Source organism: Tachypleus tridentatus, unplaced genomic scaffold (genome assembly GCF_004210375.1).
Source record: "Tachypleus tridentatus isolate NWPU-2018 unplaced genomic scaffold, ASM421037v1 Hic_cluster_2, whole genome shotgun sequence".
Lineage (NCBI taxonomy): Eukaryota > Metazoa > Arthropoda > Merostomata > Xiphosura > Limulidae > Tachypleus > Tachypleus tridentatus.
This window is the reverse complement of record NW_027467782.1, coordinates 53,227,717-53,254,066: the sequence shown is the minus strand read 5'-3', so window position 1 is coordinate 53,254,066 and position 26,350 is coordinate 53,227,717. Positions and strand designations below refer to the sequence as shown.

The 26,350-nt window shown below is 31.6% G+C and overlaps 1 protein-coding gene across 2 annotated transcripts in view; it reads left to right on the top strand.

The window, feature by feature from the left end:
• Positions 1-26,350, top strand: part of LOC143242704 (homeotic protein ultrabithorax-like) — a 178,823-nt gene that overhangs the window by 11,244 nt on the left and 141,229 nt on the right. For both annotated transcript variants that reach the window (XR_013023158.1, XM_076486179.1), the window contains exon 2: positions 16,718-17,066. The gene's annotated coding sequence lies outside the window, so the exon portion shown is untranslated. The remainder of the gene's footprint in view (positions 1-16,717; positions 17,067-26,350) is intronic.

Below are 26,350 nucleotides of genomic sequence, written 5' to 3'. Positions count from 1 at the left end.
AACATTACAATATCCATAAGATCATTAATAGAGACAACATTATAATATCCCTAAGATCATATAGTAGAGACAACATTACAATATCCATAAGATCATATAATAGATACAACATTACAATATCCATAAGATCATATAATAGAATCAACATTACAATATGTTTAAGATCATATAGTAGAGATAACATTACAATATCCATCAGATCATATAGTACAGACAACATTACAATATCCATAAGATGATATAATAGAGACAACATTACAATATCCATAAGATGATATAATAGAGACAACATTACAATATCCCTAAGATCATATAGTAGAGACAACATTACAATATCCATAAGATCATATAGTAGAGAAAACATTACAATATCCATAAGATCATATAGTAGACACAACATTACAATATCCATAAGATCATTTATAGAGACAACATTATAATATCCCTAAAATCATATAGTAGAGACAACATTACAATTTCCATGAGTTCATATAATAGAGACATTACAATGTCCATAAGATCTTATAGTAGAGACAACATTACAATATCCATAAGATCTTATAGTAGAGACAACATTACAATATCCATAAGATCATATAATAGATGCAACATTACAATATCCATAAGATCATATAATAGAGAGAACATTAGAATATCCATAAGATCATATAATAGAATCAACATTAAAATATCTATAAGATCATATAGTAGAGACAACATTACAATATCCATCAGATGATATAGTACAGACAACATTACAATATCCATAATATCATATAGTAGAGACAACATTACAATATCCATAAGATCATATAATAGAGACAGCATTACAATATCCATAAGATCATATAGTAGAGACAACATTACAATATCCATAAGATCATGTAGTAGAGACAACATTACAATATCCATAAGATCATATAATAGAGACAGCATTACAATATCCATAAGATCATATAGTAGAGACAACATTACAATATCCATAAGATCATGTAGTAGAGACAACATTACAATATCCATAAGATCATATAGTAGAGACAACATTACAATGTCCATAAGATAATATATTAGAGACAACATTACAATATCGATAAGATCATATAGTACAGACAACATTACAATATCCATAAGATCATATAGTACAGACAACATTACAATATCCATAAAACCATATAGTAGAGACAACATTACAATATCCATAAAATCATATAGTAGAGACAACATTACAATATCTATAATATCATATAGTAGAGACAACATTACAATATCCATAAGATCATATAGTAGAGACAACATTACAATATCCATAAATCATATAGTAGCGACAACATTACAATTTCCATAAGATCATATAGTACAGACAACATTACAATATCCATAAGATCATATAATACAGACAATATTACAATGTCCATAAGATCATATAATAAATACAACATTACAATATCCATAAGGTCATATAATAGAGACAGCATTACAATATCCATAAGATCATATAGTAGAGACAACATTACAATGTTCAGAAGATCATATAGTACAGACAACATTACAATATCCATAAGATCATATAATAGAAACAACATTACAATATCCATAAGATCATATAATAGAGACAACATTACAATGTCTATAATATCATATAGTAGAGACAACATTACAATATCCATAAGATCATATAGTACAGACAACATTACAATATCCTAAGATCATATAGTAGAGACAACATTACAATATCCATAAGATCATATAATAGAGACAGCATTACAATATCCATAAGATCATATAGTAGAGACAACATTACAATTACATAAGATTATATAATAGATACAACATTACAATGTCCGTACGATCATATATTAGAGGCAATATTACAATATCCATACGATCATATAGTAGAGACAACATTACAATGTCTATAAGGTCATATATTAGAGACAACATTACAATATCCATAAGATCATATAATAGAGACAACATTACAATATCCATAAGATCATCTAATAGAGACATCATTACAATGTCCATAAGATCAGATAGTACAGACAACATTACAATATCTATAAGATTATATAATGGAGACAACATTACAATGTCCATACGATCATATAGTAGAGGCAACATTACAATATCCAAACGATCATATAGTAGAGACAACATTACAATGTCTATAAGATCATATAGTAGAGACAACATTACAATATTTATAAGATCATATAGTAGAGACAACATTACAATATCCATAAGATCATATAGTAGAGACAACATTACAGTATCCATAAGATCATATAATAGAGACAACATTACAATATCCATAAGATCATATAGTAGAGACAACATTACAATATCCATAAGATCATATAGTAGAGACAACATTACAATATCCATAAGATCATATAGTAGAGACAACATTAGAATATCCATAAGATCATATAGTACAGACAACACTACAATGTCCATAAGATCATATAGTAGAGACAACATTACAATATCCATAAGATCATATAGTAGAGACAACATTACAATTTCCATAAGATCATATAGTACAGACAACATTACAATATCCATAAGGTCATTTAATACAGACAACATTACAATATCCATAAGATCATATAGTAGAAACATCATTACAATATCCATAAGATAATATAGTAGAGACAACATTACAACATCTATAAGATCATATCATAGAGACAACATTACAATATCCATGAGATCATATAGTAGAGACAACATTACAATGTGTATAAGATCATATAGTAGAGACAACATTACAATATCCATAAGATCATATAATAGAGACAACATTACAATATCCATAAGATCATATAGTAGAGACAACATTACAATGTCCATAAGATCATATAGTAGAGACAACATTACAATATCCATAAGATCATATAATGGGTACAACATTACAATATCCATGAGATCATATAGTACAGACAACATTACAATATCCATAAGATCATATAGTAGAGACAACATTACAATTTTCATAAGATCATATAGTAGAGACTACATTACAATATCCATAAGATCATATAGTACAGACAACATTACAATATCCATAAGATCATATAGTAGAGACAACATTACAATATCCATAAGATCATATAATAGAGACAACATTACAATATACATAAGATCATATAGTAGAGACAACATTACAATGTCCATAAGATCATATAGTAGAGACAACATTACAATATCCATAAGATCATATAATGGGTACAACATTACAATATCCATGAGATCATATAGTAGAGACAACATTACAATATCCATAAGATCATATAGTAGAGACAACATTACAATTTCCATGATTTCATATAATAGAGACAACATTACAATGTCCGTAAGATCTCATAGTAGAGACAACATTACAATATCCATAAGATCATATAGTAGAGACAACATTACAATATCCATAAGATCGTTAATAGAGACAACATTATAATATCCCTAAGATCATATAGTAGAGACAACATTACAATATCCATAAGATCATATAATAGATACAACATTACAATATCCATAAGATCATATAATAGAATCAACATTACAATATGTTTAAGATCATATAGTAGAGATAACATTACAATATCCATCAGATCATATAGTACAGACAACATTGCAATATCCATAAGATGATATAATAGAGACAACATTACAATATCCATAAGATGATATAATAGAGACAACATTACAATATCCCTAAGATCATATAGTAGAGACAACATTACAATATCCATAAGATCATATAGTAGAGAAAACATTACAATATCCATAAGATCATATAGTAGACACAACATTACAATATCCATAAGATCATTTATAGAGACAACATTATAATATCCCTAAAATCATATAGTAGAGACAACATTACAATTTCCATGAGTTCATATAATAGAGACATTACAATGTCCATAAGATCTTATAGTAGAGACAACATTACAATATCCATAAGATCTTATAGTAGAGACAACATTACAATATCCATAAGATCATATAATAGATGCAACATTACAATATCCATAAGATCATATAATAGAGAGAACATTAGAATATCCATAAGATCATATAATAGAATCAACATTAAAATATCTATAAGATCATATAGTAGAGACAACATTACAATATCCATCAGATGATATAGTACAGACAACATTACAATATCCATAATATCATATAGTAGAGACAACATTACAATATCCATAAGGTCATATAATAGAGACAGCATTACAATATCCATAAGATCATATAGTAGAGACAACATTACAATATCCATAAGATCATGTAGTAGAGACAACATTACAATATCCATAAGATCATATAATAGAGACAGCATTACAATATCCATAAGATCATATAGTAGAGACAACATTACAATATCCATAAGATCATGTAGTAGAGACAACATTACAATATCCATAAGATCATATAGTAGAGACAACATTACAATGTCCATAAGATCATATATTAGAGACAACATTACAATATCGATAAGATCATATAGTACAGACAACATTACAATATCCATAAGATCATATAGTACAGACAACATTACAATATCCATAAAACCATATAGTAGAGACAACATTACAATATCCATAAAATCATATAGTAGAGACAACATTACAATATCTATAATATCATATAGTAGAGACAACATTACAATATCCATAAGATCATATAGTAGAGACAACATTACAATATCCATAAATCATATAGTAGCGACAACATTACAATTTCCATAAGATCATATAGTACAGACAACATTACAATATCCATAAGATCATATAATACAGACAATATTACAATGTCCATAAGATCATATAATAAATACAACATTACAATATCCATAAGGTCATATAATAGAGACAGCATTACAATATCCATAAGATCATATAGTAGAGACAACATTACAATGTTCAGAAGATCATATAGTACAGACAACATTACAATATCCATAAGATCATATAATAGAAACAACATTACAATATCCATAAGATCATATAATAGAGACAACATTACAATGTCTATAATATCATATAGTAGAGACAACATTACAATATCCATAAGATCATATAGTACAGACAACATTACAATATCCCTAAGATCATATAGTAGAGACAACATTACAATATCCATAAGATCATATAATAGAGACAGCATTACAATATCCATAAGATCATATAGTAGAGACAACATTACAATTACATAAGATTATATAATAGATACAACATTACAATGTCCGTACGATCATATATTAGAGGCAATATTACAATATCCATACGATCATATAGTAGAGACAACATTACAATGTCCATAAGGTCATATATTAGAGACAACATTACAATATCCATAAGATCATATAATAGAGACAACATTACAATATCCATAAGATCATCTAATAGAGACATCATTACAATGTCCATAAGATCAGATAGTACAGACAACATTACAATATCTATAAGATTATATAATGGAGACAACATTACAATGTCCATACGATCATATAGTAGAGGCAACATTACAATATCCAAACGATCATATAGTAGAGACAACATTACAATGTCTATAAGATCATATAGTAGAGACAACATTACAATATTTATAAGATCATATAGTAGAGAGAACATTACAATATCCATAAGATCATATAGTACAGACAACATAATAATATCCATAAGATTTTATACTAAAGACAACTGTAGGAAAGATAATAATAATATATAACAATTATAACAACAGAGTGTATTTTATTATTACCGAAACGAAACCTATACTGTTTATAAGATAAATAAAACAAGAAATACGTCACGTGGTTGACGAACTTGGAATCTTTGAAAACTCTCAACCACCAATAATGTATTTTAAAACGGAAAATAATGTTGTGCATATCAGAGTAAGTCAACAGTTTTCCTACATATCAGAGTAAGTCAACAGCTTTCCTACATATCAGAGTATGTCAACAGTTTTCCTACATATCAGAGTAGGTCAACAGTTTCCTACATATCAGAGTAAGTCAACAGTTTTTCTACATATCAGAGTAAGTCAACAGTTTTTCTACATATCAGAGTAAGTCAACAGTTTCCTACATATCAGAGTATGTCAACAGTTTTCCTACATATCAGAGTAAGTCAACAGCTTTCCTACATATCAGAGTATGTCAACAGTTTTCCTACATATCAGAGTAAGTCAACAGTTTTCCTACATATCAGAGTATGTCAACAGTTTTCCTACATATTAGAGCAAGTCAACAGTTTTCTTACATATCAGAGTAAGTCAACAGTTTTCCTACATATCAGAGTAAGTCAACAGTTTTCCTACATATCAGAGTATGTCAACAGTTTTCCTACATATTAGAGCAAGTCAACAGTTTTCTTACATATCAGAGTAAGTCAACAGTTTTCCTACATATCAGAGTAAGTCAACAGTTTTCCTACATATCAGAGTAAGTCAACAGTCTTCCTACATATCAGAGTAAGTCAACAGTCTTCCTACATATTAGAGTAAGTCAACAGTTTTCCTACATATCAGAGTAAGTCAACAGTTTTCTTACATATCAGAGTAAGTCAACAGTCTTCCTACATATCAGAGTAAGTCAACAGTTTTCCTACATATCAGAGTAAGTCAACAGTCTTCCTACATATCAGGGTAAGTCAAGAGTTTCCTACATATCAGAGTAATTCAACATTCCAAACACAGCGCTAGGCTTACTCAAAGAAATATTAACCAGAAAACTAAACATACAGAGGTTGTCTTAGTAACAAGTATTTCACAAAGACCGAGCGTGTATCGGTGCTGTTCGATAACATTACAAGTAGCCACGAATCAGAGAACGTTGTGAATATACACGAAATATCACGTGCGTGTGCACTAATACAGTGGATCGTTCAGTTAATTGTAAGTACGAAACGTTCAATGTGTATCGACTCTGTTTATAAATAATTATTGGTTGTGTAGCAAAGACAAATATTGGTTCTGTACTACTACCAATATCCTATGTCTCATATTTAGAACAACACTTGTATTTTGTACCACTATCTATACTCTCCTATCAATCCACATATCAACACCTAAGGACATAAAGTACTCTCATATCAATCCACCTATCAACATCTAAAAATATGAAATACTCTCCTATCAGTCCACTTATGATCACCTAAAGAGATTACATACTCTCCTATCAGTCCACTTATCAACACCTAAAGAGATAACATGCTCTCCTATCAGTCCACTTATCAACACCTAAAGAGATAACATACTCTCCTATCAGTCCACTTATCAACACCTAAAGAGATAACATGCTCTCCTATCAGTCCACTTATTAACACCTAAAGAGATAACATACTCTCCTATCAGTCCACTTATCAACACCTGAAGAGATAACATACTCTCCTATCAGTTCACTTATCAACACCTAAAGAGATAACATATTCTTCTATCAGTCCACTTATCAATACCTAAAGAGATAACATATTCTTCTATCAGTACACTTATCAACACCTAAAGAGATAACATACTCTCCTATCAGTCCATTATCAACACCTAAAGAGATAACATACTCTCCTATCAGTCCACTTATCAACACCTAAAGAGATAACATACTCTCCTATCAGTCCACTTATCAACACCTAAAGAGATAACACATTCTCCTATCAGTCCACTTATCAACATCTAAAGAGATAACATACTCTCCTATCAGTCCATTATCAACACCTAAAGAGATAACATACTCTCCTATCAGTCCACTTATCAACACCTAAAGAGATAACATACTCTCCTATCAGTCCACTTATCAACACCTAAAGAGATAACACATTCTCCTATCAGTCCACTTATCAACACCTAAAGAGATAACATACTCTCCTATCAGTCCACTTATCAACACCTAAAGAAATAACATACTCTTCTATCAGTCCACTTATCAACACCTAAAGAAATAACATACTCTCCTATCAGTCCACTTATCAACATCTAAAGAGATAACATACTCTCCTATCAGTCCACTTATCAACACCTAAAGAGATAACATACTCTCCTATCAGTCCACTTATCAACACCTAAAGAGATAACATACTCTCCTATCAGTCCACTTATCAACACCTAAAGAGATAACACACTCTCCTATCAGGCCACTTATCAACATCTAAAGAGATAACATACTCTCCTATCAGTCCACTTATCAACACCTAAAGAGATAACATACTCTCCTATCAGTCCACTTATCAACACCTAAAGAGATAACATACTCTCCTATCAGTCCACTTATCAACACCTAAAGAGATAACATGCTCTCCTATTAATCTAGGTATAAAGATATGAAATGCTCTCCAATTACTTCAAGCAAGCAGTAGTTTCTTTGTTAAAGTAAGGATATTACACTGACCGTGAGATCTGTGTCTAAGATATATTAGGATATAGAATTCATGATTGGATCTGACTCTAATGAATGTTAGTTTTTGTTAATGAATTTTTAAATTTATACTTAATATTTAGTAGTATATAGTCTATTTTATGTCCTTCAAAAATACGACGTTCGTTTCAATGTATTTATTAATTAGAAAGTACGAATACACTGGGAAATTTCTTTTACTAATAGTTTTACGATTTGCAACGAATAGAAATTTTTTATTACATAATCGGAAATGTTTAGTTAGAGCAGAAAACTTGTTAGATCTGTGTTGTGGTTTTAAAAAGTACGTCGTGTAAGTACGTATAATTCAAGTAAAATGATACAATTAAACACATGTTATGTGCTATAATTAACTGTAACACTGTTCACATTAAACACATGTGATGTGTCATCATTAACTGTAACACTGTTCACATTAAACACATGTGATGTGTCATCAGTAACTGTAACACTGTTCTCATTAAACACATGTGACGTGCCATCATTAACTGTTACACTGTTCACGTTAAACACATGTGATGTGTCATCATTAACTGTAACACTGTTCACATTAAACACATGTGATGTGTTATCATTAACTGTAACACTGTTCACATTAAACACATGTGATGTGTTATCATTAACTGTAACACTGTTCACATTAAACACATATGATGTGTTATCATTAACTGTAACACTGTTCTCATTAAACACATGTGATGTGTTATCATTACCAGTAACACTGTTCACATTAAACACATGTGATGTGTTATCATTAACTGTAATACTGTTCATATTAAACACATGTGATGTGCCATCATTAACTGTAACACTGTTCACATTAAACACATGTGATGTGTTATCATTAAATGTAACACTGTTCACCAATATAACAGTAACTTCTCTAAACAAACTCAACTTTCAACTGTAATATGAACGCGTCTTAAGACACTACATATTTAACAAAACATTTTGTCTAAGAAACGTTACTAGAATAACAAAAACAGGTACTATTTTTAAAACCGAAACGGGAGATTTTGTTTCTTACCAAACGTTGCCAGCTAGAGTCAGACTGATTAATAACTGATTTTGTTTCAAGTTTACGGTAACAGATAAAATAATATCTTTTCACGCCCTCTGCAGAGATAAACACGAAGTTATTGTCACTTCAGAACAACTGACGAGAAGACTGGTTACATGTTCGTTTTCTTAACAGCAGTTGGACGTTTCGAGTTTTATTAAGTTCGTTACATCGTTTCTTATTTCAATCACATTTAAGATTACATAAGGCTTTGTTAGAAACATACCTAAATACAAAATTCTGTAACAACAAGTTAAAGCTACACAATAATCAGTTTGATATTTAATTACAAACTGAAACATCAACGGTGGGGTAAAGTTTTTCACATAAGTCAATCGGACCTTCCATTCTGAACAATGACGTGGTTATAAGACAAGAGTGTTTAACTAGGACACATAATAAACATACAGTTTTAAGTTGATTTTGTATACAACTGTTTGTAGACAACTGATAATGTCCACAAAACTAAGCTTTTCATAAGTTCCAGTTTCAAACAAACGCTAACGGAGTACATCAGTTTGGGCCAGTCAAAGTAGAGTGCTTAGCATGAATTGTGTAACCACTTGGTTACATTTAACAATGTGCATTATGTTTATGTACCACCTGGTTACATTCTAACACTGTACATAATGTTTATGTACCAAATGGTTACATTCTAACAATGTACATTATGTTTATGTACCACCTGGTTACATTCTAACACTGTACATTATGTTTATGTACTAATTGGTTACATTTAACAATGTACATTATGTTTAAGTACCACCTGGTTACATTCTAACAATGTACATTATGTTTATGTACCAATTGGTTACATTCTAACACTGTACATTATGTTTATGTACCAATTGGTTACATTCTAACAATGTACATTATGTTTATGTACCACCTGGTTACATTCTAACACTGTACATTATGTTTATGTACAACGTGGTTACATTCTAACACTGTACATTATGTCTATGTACAACTTGGTAACATTCTAACACTGTACATTATGTTTATGTACAACTTGGTTACATTCTAACAATGTACATAATGTTTATGTACAACTTGGTTACATTTAACAATGTATATTATGTTTATGTACAACTTGGTTACATTCTAACACTGTACATAATGTTTATGTACAACTTGGTTACATTCTAACACTGTACATAATGTTTATGTACAACTTGGTTACATTTAACAATGTACATTATGTTTATGTACAACTTGGTTACATTCTAACAATGTACATTATGTTTATGTACAACTAGGTTACATTCTAACACTGTACATTATGTTTATGTACAACTTGGTTACATTCTAACACTGTACATAATGTTTATGTACAACTTGGTTACATTCTAACACTGTACATAATGTTTATGTACAACTTGGTTACATTCTAACACTGTACATAATGTTTATGTACAACTTTGTTACATTTAACAATGTACATTATGTTTATGTACAACTTGGTTACATTCTAACACTGTACATTATGTTTATGTACAACTTGGTTACATTCTAACAATGTACATAATGCTTGTGTACTACTTGGTTACATTCTAACACTGTACATAATGTTTATGTACAACTTGGTTACATTCTAACACTGTACATAATGTTTATGTACAACTTGGTTACATTTAACAATGTACATTATGTTTATGTACAACTTGGTTACATTCTAACAATGTACATAATGCTTGTGTACTACTTGGTTACATTCTAACACTGTACATAATGTTTATGTACAACTTGGTTACATTTAACAATGTACATTATGTTTATGTACAACTTGGTTACATTCTAACACTGTACATTATGTTTATGTACCACTTGGTTACATTCTAACAATGTACATTATGTTTATGCAGAAATTGGTTACATTCTAACAATGTACATTATGTTTATGCAGAAATTGGTTACATTCTAACAATGTACATAATGTTTATGTACAACTTGGTTACATTCTAACACTGTACATTATGTTTATGTACAACTTGGTTACATTCTAACAATGTACATAATGTTTATGTACCACTTTGTTACATTGTAACAATGTACATTATGTTTATGTACCACTTTGTTACATTTAACAATGTACATTATGTTTATGTACAACTTGGTTACATTCTAACACTGTACATTATGTTTATGTACAACGTGGTTACATTCTAACAATGTACATTATGTTTATGCAGAAATTGGTTACATTCTAACAATGTACATAATGTTTATGTACAACTTGGTTACATTCTAACAATGTACATAATGTTTATGTACCACTTTGTTACATTTTAACAATGTACATAATGTTTATGTACCACTTTGTTACATTGTAACAATGTACATTATGTTTATGTACCACTTTGTTACATTCTAACACTGTACATAATGTTTATGTACTACTTGGTTACATTCTAACAACGTACACAATGTTATGTACTAGTTGGTCACATTCTAACACTGTACATAATGTTTATGTACAACTTGGTTACATTCTAACACTGTACATTATGTTTATGTACAACTTGGTTACATTCTAACACTGTACATTATGTTTATGTACAACTTGGTTACATTTAACAATGTACATTATGTTTATGTACAACTTGGTTACATTCTAACACTGTACATAATGTTTATGTACAACTTGGTTACATTTAACAATGTACATTATGTTTATGTACAACTTGGTTACATTCTAACAATGTACATAATGTTTATGTACAACTTGGTTATATTCTAACACTGTGAATAATGTTTATGTACAACTTGGTTACATTCTAACAATGTCTATTATGTTTATGTACAACTTGGTTACATTCTAACACTGTACATAATGTTTATGTACAACTTGGTTACATTTAACAATGTACATTATGTTTATGTACAACTTGGTTACATTCTAACACTGTACATTATGTTTATGTACAACTTGGTTACATTTAACAATGTACATTATGTTTATGTACAACTTGGTTACATTCTAACAACATACACAATGTTTATGTACAACTTGGTTACATTCTAACATTGTACATAATGTTTATGTACAACTTGGTTACATTCTAACACTGTACATTATGTTTATGTACAACTTGGTTACATTTAACAATGTACATTATGTTTATGTACAACTTGGTTACATTCTAACACTGTACATAATGTTTATGTACAACTTGGTTACATTTAACAATGTACATTATGTTTATGTACAACTTGGTTACATTCTAACAATGTACATAATGTTTATGTAAACTTGGTTACATTTAACAATGTACATAATGTTTATGTACAACTTGCGGTAGAAACTATTGGTTCCTTGCTAAACATATTGTTCCATGTATTGCGGTAGAAACTATTGGTTCCTTGTTAAACGTATTGTTCCATGTGTTACGGTAGAAACTATTGGTTCCTTGTTAAACATATTGTTCTATGTATTACGGTAGAAACTATTGGTTCCTTGTTAAACATATTGTTCCATGTATTACGGTAGAAACTATTGGTTCCTTGTTAAACATATTGTTCTATGTATTACGGTAGAAACTATTGGTTCCTTGTTAAACATATTGTTCCATGTATTACTGTAGAAACTATTGGTTCCTTGTTAAACATATTGTTCCATGTATTGCGGTAGAAACTATTGGTTCCTTGTTAAACGTATTGTTCCATGTGTTACGGTAGAAACTATTGGTTCCTTGTTAAACATATTGTTCTATGTATTACGGTAGAAACTATTGGTTCCTTGTTAAACATATTGTTCCATGTATTACGGTAGAAACTATTGGTTCCTTGTTAAACATATTGTTCTATGTATTACGGTAGAAACTATTGGTTCCTTGTTAAACATATTGTTCCATGTATTACTGTAGAAACTATTGGTTCCTTGTTAAACATATTGTTCCATGTATTGCGGTAGAAACTATTGGTTCCTTGTTAAACGTATTGTTCCATGTATTGCGGTAGAAACTATTGGTGTCTTGTTAAACATATTGTTCCATGTGTTACGGTAGAAACTATTGGTTCCTTGTTAAACATATTGTTCCATGTATTACTGTAGAAACTATTGGTTCCTTGTTAAACATATTGTTCCATGTATTACGCGAGAAACTATTGGTTTTTTGTTGAACATATTGTTCCATGTTTTACGGTAGAAACTATTGGTTCCTTGTTAAACATATTGTTCCATGTATTACGCGAGAAACTATTGGTTTTTTGTTGAACATATTGTTCCATGTTTTACGGTAGAAACTATTGGTTCCTTGTTAAACATATGGTCAGATAACATAAATATTGTTTATCTTTATCACATTTTGCGTCTTTGTTTTCTGTACATTTCCTAATCAAAACTTATTTTATGTAAAAAAGATTATTCGTAGAAGTAAAACCTGTTGAATACAAGTGAGTGGTGAACAACTAATCACGTGGGAAAAGTGGACAGAAGGAAACTTAATTAACAAACTGACATATCAGTGATATTCACACTTTGTTCCAGTATTGTTTCTATGGGTCAACTGATATTCACACTTTGTTCTAGTATTGTTTCTATGGGTCAACTGATATTCACACTTTGTTCCAGTATTGTTTCTGTGGGTCAACTGATATTCACACTTTGTTCTAGTATTGTTTCTATGGGTCAACTGATATTCACACTTTGTTTCAGTATTGTTTCTATGGGTCAACTGATATTCACACTTTGTTCCGGTATTGTTTCTATGGGTCAACTGATATTATCACTTTGTTCTAGTATTGTTTCTATGGGTCAACTGATATTATCACTTTGTTTTAGTATTGTTTCTATGGATCAACTGATATTCACATTTTGTTCTAGTATTGTTTCTATGGATCAACTGATATTCACACTTTGTTCTAGTATTGTTTCTATGGGTCAACTGATATTCACACTTTGTTCCAGTATTGTTTCTGTGGGTCAACTGATATTCACACTTTGTTCCGGTATTGTTTCTGTGGGTCAACTGATATTCACACTTTGTTCCAGTATTGTTTCTATGGGTCAACTGATATTCACACTTTGTTCCGGTATTGTTTCTATGGGTCAACTGATATTATCACTTTGTTCTAGTATTGTTTCTATGGATCAACTGATATTCACACTTTGCTCTAGTAATGTTTCTATGGGTCAACTGATATTCACACTTTGTTTCTCTGTTAATTATGAATGTTAACTGATCTTCACTCAATGTTCTTGATACGTGTTAGTCACAATTCGACATTGTACAGAGTTGGAGTTATATTTTTATACATTCTGTTATTCAGTCTTTAGAACAAAGGCCAGTTTCATTGTCAATATAGGACAAAGAAAGGTCCGTTTTATTGTCAATATGAGGACAAACAAAGGTAAGTTTTATTGTCAATATAGGACAAAGAAAGGCCAGTTTTATTGTCAACAAAAAGGACAAACAAAGATCAGTTTTATTGTTAATATGAGGACAAACAAAGGTCGGTTTTATTGCCAATATAAGGATAAACAAAGGTCAGTTGTATTGTCAAAATGAGGACAAACAAGGTCAGTTTTATTGTCAATATGAGGACAAACAAAGGCTAGTTTTAATGTCAATATGAGGACGAACAAAGGTCAGTTTTATTGTCAATATCAGGACAAACAAAGGTAAGTTTTATTGTCAGTATGAGGACAAACAAAGGTAAGTTTTATTGTCAATATAGGACAAAGAAAGGCCAGTTTTATTGTCAACAAAAAGGACAAACAAAGATCAGTTTTATTGTTAATATGAGGACAAACAAAGGTCGGTTTTATTGCCAATATAAGGATAAACAAAGGTCAGTTGTATTGTCAAAATGAGGACAAACAAGGTCAGTTTTATTGTCAATATGAGGACAAACAAAGGCTAGTTTTAATGTCAATATGAGGACGAACAAAGGTCAGTTTTATTGTCAATATCAGGACAAACAAAGGCTAGTTTTAATGTCAATATGAGGACAAACAAAGGTCAGTTTTACTGTCAATATGAGGACAAACAAAGGCTAGTTTTAATGTCAATATGAGGACAAAAAAAGGTCAGTTTTACTGTTAACATCGGGACAGATAAAGGTCAATTTCTGTCCTGACATTAGAACATACAAATCTCAATTTCTCTCCAGATACTAGAGATAAAAGGCCAGTTTTTGCCCCAATATCGCCAAAGGAAAATGATTTTGTTCATTTTCTTAGTTCAAAGTCTGTTAGAAATTATTTCGAGTGTGTTATACACTGTAGTTGAAAAACTATTGAAGGACGTTATTATTACTATATATACTTATATATCTTACATCGTAAGAAAACCGCTGAAGCTACCAGGTCAGTTTAGAAGTTATTTCATTGATTTAAGGTTTCTTATAAAAAGAAACCAGAATTCTAAGACTAAAAGATTCATATTTGTAACAAGAGAAATGTTTCAAAAACATATATAATGTTTTCAGTATCATGGTTTGTTTCCAAACTTGCATAGTGTTGTTGACACATCGTATGAATGAACTACGGTGATAACCAGCTAGAACCGAACATTATGTTTGTTTTTACAGAGTCTTTGTGAAATTGACTAAAAAAATGTATTTATTTTAATTATGCAGTCTATTAACAAACTGGATGCAAGAGGAAATATTTACCATTTAAATCAGACGAGGCATTTCAAACCGGACTGTATGAGGCAAACATGTAGGAGAGTCTCTTGAAATGTTACTTCAAAATTTGACTGTAGTTTACCGTTATGGAGACAAGATGGCGGTTGGCTGTATTTTTATGAAGACAAGTGATGGTTGGCTGTACTATTACTGTTCTAGAGACAATATAGCGTTTGGATGCACTGTTACTGTTAAGAAGACAAGATGGCGGTTGGCTGTACTACAACTGTTACGGAGACAAGACGGCGATTGGCTGCATTGTTGCTATTATGAAGTCAAGATGGTGGTTGGCTGTACTACAACTGTTACGGAGACAAGATGGCGATTGGCTGCATTGTTACTATTATGAAGTCAAGATGGTGGTTGGCTGTACTGTTACTAGTATGAAATCAAGATAGCGTTCGGCTGTGTTTTACTGTTATGAAGATAAGATGACGGTTGGCTGTACTCATACTGTCATGAAGACATGATGGCAGATTAGTCCAACAAAGGCCAAAGATTTATTGTTCCTGGAAGGATATACACCAGTATTCGGCCAGGGTGGTCTAAACGTGTTCTTTTCTTTCTCCCCACTGATAATAACTGTTTTTTTTTTCCACCAGGAGTTACGAGTTCGGCACGACTTTTAATTTTAATGAATGTCTCCAAGGAGATCCACTCAGCGATTAGAACAGGTTACCAGTCTATTCCGAGAAACTATGTATATGGTTGGTGGCGTTGCAGTTACGGTGGTTACTTTAAATCTGAGTGATGGCTCTGTGTCCAATCGGAAGAAGGGGAGGTTCCAAGTAACCTGCGGTCAAAATAAACACTATCATGTAACAGGCGAAGTGAACGAAGTTTGCATTTGATGAAACGTTGTCTGGTATTCAATGATTTCCTTTCAAAGCTCTCCCAGTGTGGCTTCTTTCTGGTTCATTAGAGTCTAGGAAATGGTTCTCAAGTTAACAGGTTTGTACCTTTGTTTCTTACTGATAGTTTAATACTTTTGTATAGAGGACTTGGTTTTCCGGACAGTTCAGAAGTAAGTTAATTAGCACGTGGCTGAGATGTGGAATTAGATTAATGTAATTAGAAATAAGAAACAGCACATAAAGATACATTTTATTTCAGATGCCATATTGGTCAAAGCCGCTAGTACCTCAACCAATCATTTTATTAGTTTACAAATAATAGGATGAGTTATGTAATCATTCTGTAAACATACAGTTGAACTTCCAGAAACTACGTATTGCGTTAGTCAGTAAAACTTCGACAATTTAATATTACATATTTTCTAATAGATCTGCAACGATATTGACTGACAAGGTGAAATATCGCAGCGTCACATGGTGGGAAAATTTGTCCTAATCGCTATAGCAGAGCATTGGAGAAAACTCCAAACTTGAAAAACAGACTAAAGAAATAAACGAAAGTTTAGTGACTATAAAAGAGACGATAGAATGTATAGCTGAAACCTGATTTATCCGGTTATTATAAACAAAATAGGAACTGTAATAGTAAAATTAGTAAAACTACTGAAATCAGTTTTTATATTATACTAAGTAGCTTCACTTACATACGCACACTATTTGAACACAAATTACAGTGTGTCACACTTGTGGGGCAGCTGTAAGTTTACAGATTTACAGGGTTCGATTTCCCGCAGTGGAAAGAGTAGATAGTTTTGTCCCAAAACAAACCTGCATAACAGTTTTGAAGTTTCATTTTATTCGCTTTAGAAAGATATTGTGCGCAAGCGCATATTTGTTTTAATAGTTTCGAACTCTTCAATTCATCTATTTGTTGTGGGATTTTTTTTAGAGCCGATTTTCAAATAAAATCTTTGTTATCTCGTATCACGTTATCTCTGCATGGAAATAGATTTGTAGAAATGGTTCGGCGTAGTTCGGGTAAGAAACACCAGGTACGTAAGGACAAAATTCTGTTTAAATTTGTTATTTAAATACATGGGCATTTTCCGTCCACAAGGTATATACATCAGTCCAGCTCTGAGTGCTACCAACATAAATTATTCGAACCGTTACTAACCACCCGAAAATCGAATTGAAGTTAAATTTACTCTATCTCATGAAATTAGGACTATTGGAAAATCTCCTAAAAACTTTAGTCCCACAAGATATAACTCTAAAATTCGGGGCTCGATCCTCGTGGAAGATACAACGTCGGAAGCCCATTTTACAGTTTCGGTTTTGTTATCGTTTTTCATCTTTTTAAAAGTAGAAAAACCGCGTGTATTCTGTACTAATTCTTTTTTGTAACTTCAATAACAGGCACAGAACCATAATATTTGTGTGGTGCTAAGCCTAAATTTATATATGAGCTTATTACAATATTTTGGGCCTGGGTAGGTTTTCTTCTAAAATTATGTTATTTTTATCATAAAAAATTAAAACTTGTCTTTGATAGACGGTTTAAAAATAATATAGATTTTCTTTGATCCTTTACGTGATTCAACTGATGAACTAGTTGATCGTGACAGAAATTACGTATAGAAGAAAAACGAGATGACAGACAACAAAAAAAAATACATCTTGTGAAAGAAGATTTATCATACCCGAAAAAATAAAAATTAAGAAAATTAAGTAGAGAAAATGAACTAGAGAATAGTTTCACGTTTTTTAATAGAAAATCAACAAAGTTATAATAATAACTTATAGGAGAGAAGTAAAAAATCCTACAATGTTATCATAACTTACTTACAGGAATAACAAGTTTCATTTATTATGAATTAGTAGTGTTGCTGAAACACAGGTGTAAACACTTTCTATAACACATACATAATATTCTGTCATACGTGGTGTTTGTAGGAGGTATAAACTTATATTGTATAACATTACGTCTTTTAATAAAGCTTCCAAACCACAGAACAGTGGTACTCTCGCCTTCTTAAGGCTGCTGAATGTAGAATACATTGTTAGTAAGAACATTATAGACAAATTAAGTTGTTTTGCTTTATTTTAAAATTTCACACAAAGCTACACAAGGGCTATCTGCGATAGCCGGGCCTAATTTAGCAGTGTAAGACTAGAGGGAAGGCAACTAGTCATCATCACCCACCGCCAACTGTTTAGCTCTCTTTTACCAACGAATAGTAGGATTGACCGTCACATTATAACACCTCCACGGCTGAAAGGGCGAGCATGTTTGGTGCGACGGGGATTCGAATCCGCTATTTTCAAATTACGAGTCGAGCGCCGTAACCACCTGGTCATGCCGAGTCTAAAGAAACATTTAAAACCATCTGGCTATGTAGAAGTAGAGAATGACGCATAATAAAATCCACACAATATCTGTTATTATTTGTGTTACCATATATGAGTTATCATATCTGTTATTATCATTGTTACCATATCTGTTATTACCATTGTTACCATATCTGTTATTACCTGTGTTACCATATCTGTTATTTTCTTGGCTGGTGTTTAAGGCAATCGACTCGCAATCAGTATTGATCAACGGGTCGTGGGATCGAATCCAGTTTCCGAGCAAACTTACCTCATTTTAGTTACGGCAGCGTTAAAACCTTCCGGTGAATACTACGTTTTGTTCATAACATTAGGTAGCCCAAGAGATGATGGTAGGTGCCACTGATTAGGTGCTTCCTGTCTAGTCTACTAGCTTTGTACCAAATTCAACAAACAAACAAAAATTTAAGCTGTTAGAATTCGTCTAGACAATAATCAACTGATAAAGTACAGTTAGAAACAAATATTGAAGTTGGCAGTTTTTAGCAAGTTTCTATTTCTACCTATTAGAAATAACTGGAAAGACAGTTGCTGGCAATGAACAAAATTAAGGGTAGTAGAATAGAGAAATAGGTTTAGGTTTAAAAGTCTGAAAGTGAACAAAACCACATTGTTGTGTCCACTTGAAATTTAGCGTTGCAAGTCCGTAAACGTATTGTTGTCTTTCCGACGAACACATAATGTGCAGAGTAGAAATCCAGATGTTATAAGTTTGAATGCTGAAATATATAGCTGTAAGTTTTGTTAAGAAATTAGAGCTGTGAGACAGATTGTCGTGTGTTTCTCTAAATAACCAAAGGTAACACATGTTGGCATCCTTGTTATAAGTACTGTGGCTGAAATGGAGGAACGATACGGCCATCCAACGGCACAGCGGAATGTCTGCAGAATCACACTGCTGAAAACCGAGTTTCGATACCCTTGGTGGGCAGAGCATTGCGTAGTTTTGTGCTTTATTCTAAACAGACAAACAAAAGGAACTGAATGTATTTTCGTTAAATGCTTCTAAGCTTTCGAACGTTATCCATTATAACAGTAAAATGGTTAATATACTTTGATGAAATTCAACGTTAATATTAAAGATATTTACATCACTTCAAATTCTATTTCCTTGTGCTGGTGTCTCAGTGATATATCTGAGGGATTATAACACTAAGAATCGGCGTTCGATACTCACTATCGGCACAGCACAGATAGCCCGTTATATAGTTTTGTGACTGATAAACAAATCTTTAAATTCTAGTGCATTAAAAAAACAACAACCTCAGTTTATTGTGTTTCTTTAATTCACGGATTTGTTCGGTTTTACTGCTAGAAATGAACCAGTTACAGATGTTGTCTTACTTACAATACAACAATAACAAAAACCTTCAAGTTACGTCATGTACTATCGTAATAAAGTGGTAAAATTATCTGAGATTTGGGTTAAAAAATACACCCAGGTTTAATGTTCTGTTATGTTTAATACAATAGTCTTAGGACATCATGACATCTGTTTCAAACTCTGACCGTGTTTAATGTTCTGCTGTATTTGATATAATAGTCGTAGAACATTATGGTGCCTTTTTCAAACAATGAAGAAATTTTGCGCTCCATTGTTTCAAAACTACGCTTATTCATAAAACATAAAATGTTTATAACTGTTTTTAACACACGATTTTCTACTAAGGAAATTGGTAAGATTTTAAAAAATAGACAATAAAAAGAAGTCATGGTTGTTACGGCGATTGTTGTGTAATAGGAAACTGTTAAAACAAAGCAGGTTTCTTATAACATTTCGCATTATTACCACATGTTAGTGAACACTACCCAAGGTACTGTATAAGGTCTTTAGGTCACCACCGTAACAGGTTCATGATACGGCATTATAGCAGCCGTATCTCTTACCACCCAGCTCTGGTCAGACAAACAGCGTCGTTGGCCAAAGTTTCTACTGATTTGTGACCGATCTTGGCTACTCTCCAAGCCGATATGTTCTGAGTGAAACGTCGTTTGTCGGTTTGTAAATGATCTTCGATTTTACTTCTTAGAACGAAAGCCATAACAGACCCGCTGACGTGGTAACAGAGTTTGAGAACTGAACAAAACCGAAGTCATATGTAGCCCATGAACGTCAGCCGGTTAAACCAGTGAACATCTAAATATGGCGGAATAACCATATATGTAACATAACAGAATAGAAGAACTGTCACTGATAATGAAACTTATGGAACACAACTGTGTACATCACCTGATAAACACAACTGTATACATCACATTATAAACACAACTGTGTACGTCACATTATAAGCACAACTGTATACATATTATAAACACAACTGTGTACGTCACATTATAAACACAACTGTATACGTCACATTATAAACACAACTGTGTACATCACATTATAAACACAACTGTATACATCACATTATAAACACAACTGTGTACGTCACATTATAAACACAACTGTATAGATATTATAAACACAACTGTGTACATCACATTATAAACACAACTGTATACATCACATTATAAACACAACTGTGTACATCACCTGACAAACACAACTGTATACATCACATTATAAACACAACTGTGTACGTCACATTATAAACACAACTGTATACATCACATTATAAACACAACTGTGTACGTCACATTATAAACACAACTGTATACATATTATAAACACAACTGTGTACATCACATTATAAACACAACTGTATACATCACATTATAAACACAACTGTATACATCACCTGATAAACACAACTGTATACATCACATTATAAACACAACTGTGTACGTCACATTATAAACACAACTGTATACGTCACATTATAAACACAACTGTGTACGTCACATTATAAACACAACTGTATACGTCACATTATAAACACAACTGTGTACGTCACATTATAAACACAACTGTGTACGTCACATTATAAACACAACTATGTACATCACATTATAAACACAACTGTGTACGTCACATTATAAACACAACTGTATACGTCACATTATCAACACAACTGTGTACATCACATTATAAACACAACTGTGTACGTCACATTATAAACACAACTGTATACGTCACATTATCAACACAACTGTGTACGTGACATTATAAACACAACTGTGTACATCACATTATAAACACAACTGTGTACATCACCTGATAAACACAACTGTATACATCACATTATAAACACAACTGTATACATCACCTGATAAACACAACTGTATACATCACATTATAAACACAACTGTGTACACCACATTATAAACACAACTGTGTACATCACCTGATAAACACAACTGTATACATCACATTATAAACACAACTGTATACATCACCTGATAAACACAACTGTATACATCACATTATAAACACAACTGTGTACACCACATTATAAACACAACTGTGTACATCACCTGATAAACACAACTGTATACATCACATTATAAACACAACTGTATACATCACCTGATAAACACAACTATATACATCACCTGATAAACACAACTGTGTACATCACATTATAAACACAACTGTGTACACCACATTATAAACACAACTGTGTACATCACATTATAAACACAACTTTGTACGTCACATTATAAACACAACTGTGAACTTTCATAAAAGATCGTATAATTTATATTCACAAAAGCATGTTTTGATTTTTAAGATTATTGTACTATGTATTATACATGCTCTATACATGTACTCTAATTGTGTTATACATGATTTATACATGCACTCTAATTGTGTTATACATGATCTATACATGTACTCTAATTGTGTTATACATGATCTATACATGCACTCTAATTGTGTTATACATGATTTATACATGCACTCTAATTGTGTTATACATCATCTATACATGTACTCTAATTGTGTTATACATCATCTATACATGTACTCTAATTGTGTTATACATCATCTATACATGTACTCTAATTGTGTTATACATCATCTATACATGTACTCTAATTGTGCTATATATGATCTTTAACTTCGAGAGTTAATTTGCTTGTTGTTAATCGTAAATCTGGTCTGCCAGTCTTAGGGATCGAACCCGAATTGTAGAGGTATAAGGCCTCCAGCTTCCGAAGGCAGGGATAGCTACAAGAGACGAGGCTAAAACTGTTTGATGCTATTAAGTTTCGTGCCTATAAACAAACTACGTTTAAGACAGCATACAACCTACGTCTCTAAAGAAATTATTTCAAAAGGCGCTAAGCCTTTTTTTGTAAAGTTATGTTGTTATAAATGTTGATTGTGAGGAACTAATGGCACCAAGCAAGTAGAATAGATGTGAACTAAGTGATTTAAGAAAAACGCATTCGATGATGTCATTTTTCTTTTGATTACGTGTAGCTTGCTTAAATGTTTCTAACAACCAGTTAAGCCTGAATTACGTGTACATACCTGATTGAAGTCGATTACTTTACTTTTAGGTCAAGCTAGAAAGACCAACGGCTGAAGTAAAGTTCAGAGAGGTACTGTTTTCAGTTAAGTTCACTCACGTGCTTAGGGTAATAGGTTCAGGTTTTGACAAAAGCCAGAGAGGTAATTAGGGTTAAAACAAACGCTGGAAAAAGGTTGAAGTTCCTGGCGTTCTTTCTCTTACTTAGGAATTTTCTTTTACAGTTGAAAATGAGGTTATACGAGCTATAAACTTAGAGTAGCTTCTTGTTTGTACAAAAAAACAAAACTGGATGCTTAGTCTTTGAAAACAGATTTCATGACAAAAAAATGCATTTTTCATTATTTACGTTACAAAAAGCACATGGAGAAAGTTAGAAAACGATTTCAAGATTCAGTGAAAAGTGGAATTCTGTTGTTGGGAATAGAAAGTTAAATTAACTCGTGTTACTGACGTTTTCAATTTGTCGTTTTCTCTCTAAGGTTTCTTTAAATTTTTGTTCAAATAACTAGTATTGAAGTTTTTGTTTCAATGTTTATTTTCACTTCGATAAAAATGTTTTGTAAGCAATTGAAATCTTTTCCATTTCAAATGAAAAAGCAAAAATAAGATTTAAAAAATATTTTAGAGGGCGCTTTACGGCACCAACAATCACATTTTTATTTCTTTCAAGGAATGAAATATTTGGTATAGAAGATCAAACAAATTGATTTAAATTTAAACTTTATAAAAAATCTAGAAACCGATTAGTTTTGTTACTTTTCACATTCAGAACTATATAGAGAACGATTAGTTTTGTTACTTTTCACATTCAGAACTATCTAGAGACCGATTTATTTTGTTACTTTTCACATTCAGAATTATCTAGAGACTGATTAGTTTTGTTACTTTACACATTCAGAACTATCTAGAGACCGATTAGTTTTGTTACTTTTCACATTCAGAACTATCTAGAGACCGATTTGTTTTGTTACTTTTCACATTCAGAACTATCTAGAGACTGATTAGTTTTGTTGCTTTTCACATTCAGAACTATCTAGAGACCGATTTGTTTTGTTCCTTTTCACATTAGAACTATCTAGAGACCGATTAGTTTTGTTACTTTTCACATTCAGAACTATCTAGAGACCGATTAGTTTTGTTACTTTTCACATTCAGAACTATCTAGAGACCGATTTGTTTTGTTCCTTTTCACATTCAGAACTATCTAGAGACCGATAAGTTTTGTTACTTTTCACATTCAGAACTATCTAGAGACCGATTAGTTTTGTTACTTTTCACATTCAGAACTACCTAGAAACCGATTAGTTTTGTTACTTTACACATTCAGAACTATCTAGAGACCGATTTGTTTTGTTACTTTACACATTCAGAATTATCTAGAGACTGATTAGTTTTGTTACTTTACACATTCAGAACTATCTAGAGACCGATTAGTTTTGTTACTTTTCACATTCAGAACTATCTAGAGACCGATTTGTTTTGTTACTTTTCACATTCAGAACTATCTAGAGACTGATTAGTTTTGTTGCTTTTCACATTCAGAACTATCTAGAGACCGATTTGTTTTGTTCCTTTTCACATTAGAACTATCTAGAGACCGATTAGTTTTGTTACTTTTCACATTCAGAACTATCTAGAGACCGATTAGTTTTGTTACTTTTCACATTCAGAACTATCTAGAGACCGATTTGTTTTGTTCCTTTTCACATTCAGAACTATCTAGAGACCGATAAGTTTTGTTACTTTTCACATTCAGAACTATCTAGAGACCGATTAGTTTTGTTACTTTTCACATTCAGAACTACCTAGAAACCGATTAGTTTTGTTACTTTACACATTCAGAACTATCTAGAGACCGATTTGTTTTGTTACTTTACACATTCAGAACTATCTAGAGACCGATTAGTTTTGTTACTTTTCATATTCAGAACTATCTAGAGACCGATTAGTTTTGTTACTTTTCACATTCAGTACTATCTAGAGACCGATTAGTTTTGTTACTTTTCACATTAGAACTATCTAGAGACCGATTAGTTTTGTTACTTTTCACATTAGAACTATCTAGAGACCGATTTGTTTTGTTACTTTTCACATTCAGAACTATCTAGAAACCGATTAGTTTTGTTACTTTTCACATTCAGAACTATCTAGAGACCGATTTGTTTTGTTACTTTTCACATTCAGAACTATCTAGAAACCGATTAGTTTTGTTACTTTACACATTCAGAACTATCTAGAGACCGATTAGTTTTGTTACTTTTCACATTAAGAACTATCTAGAGACCGATTAGTTTTGTTACTTTACACATTCAGAACTATCTAGAGACCGATTAGTTTTGTTACTTTTCACATTCAGAACTATCTAAAGACCGATTAGTTTTGTTACTTTTCACATTCAGAACTATCTAGAAACCGATTTGTTTTGTTACTTTTCACATTCAGAACTATCTAGAAACCGATTTGTTTTGTTACTTTTCACATTCAGAACTATCTAGAGACCGATTAGTTTTGTTACTTTTCACATTCAGAACTATCTAGAGACCGATTTGTTTTGTTACTTTACACA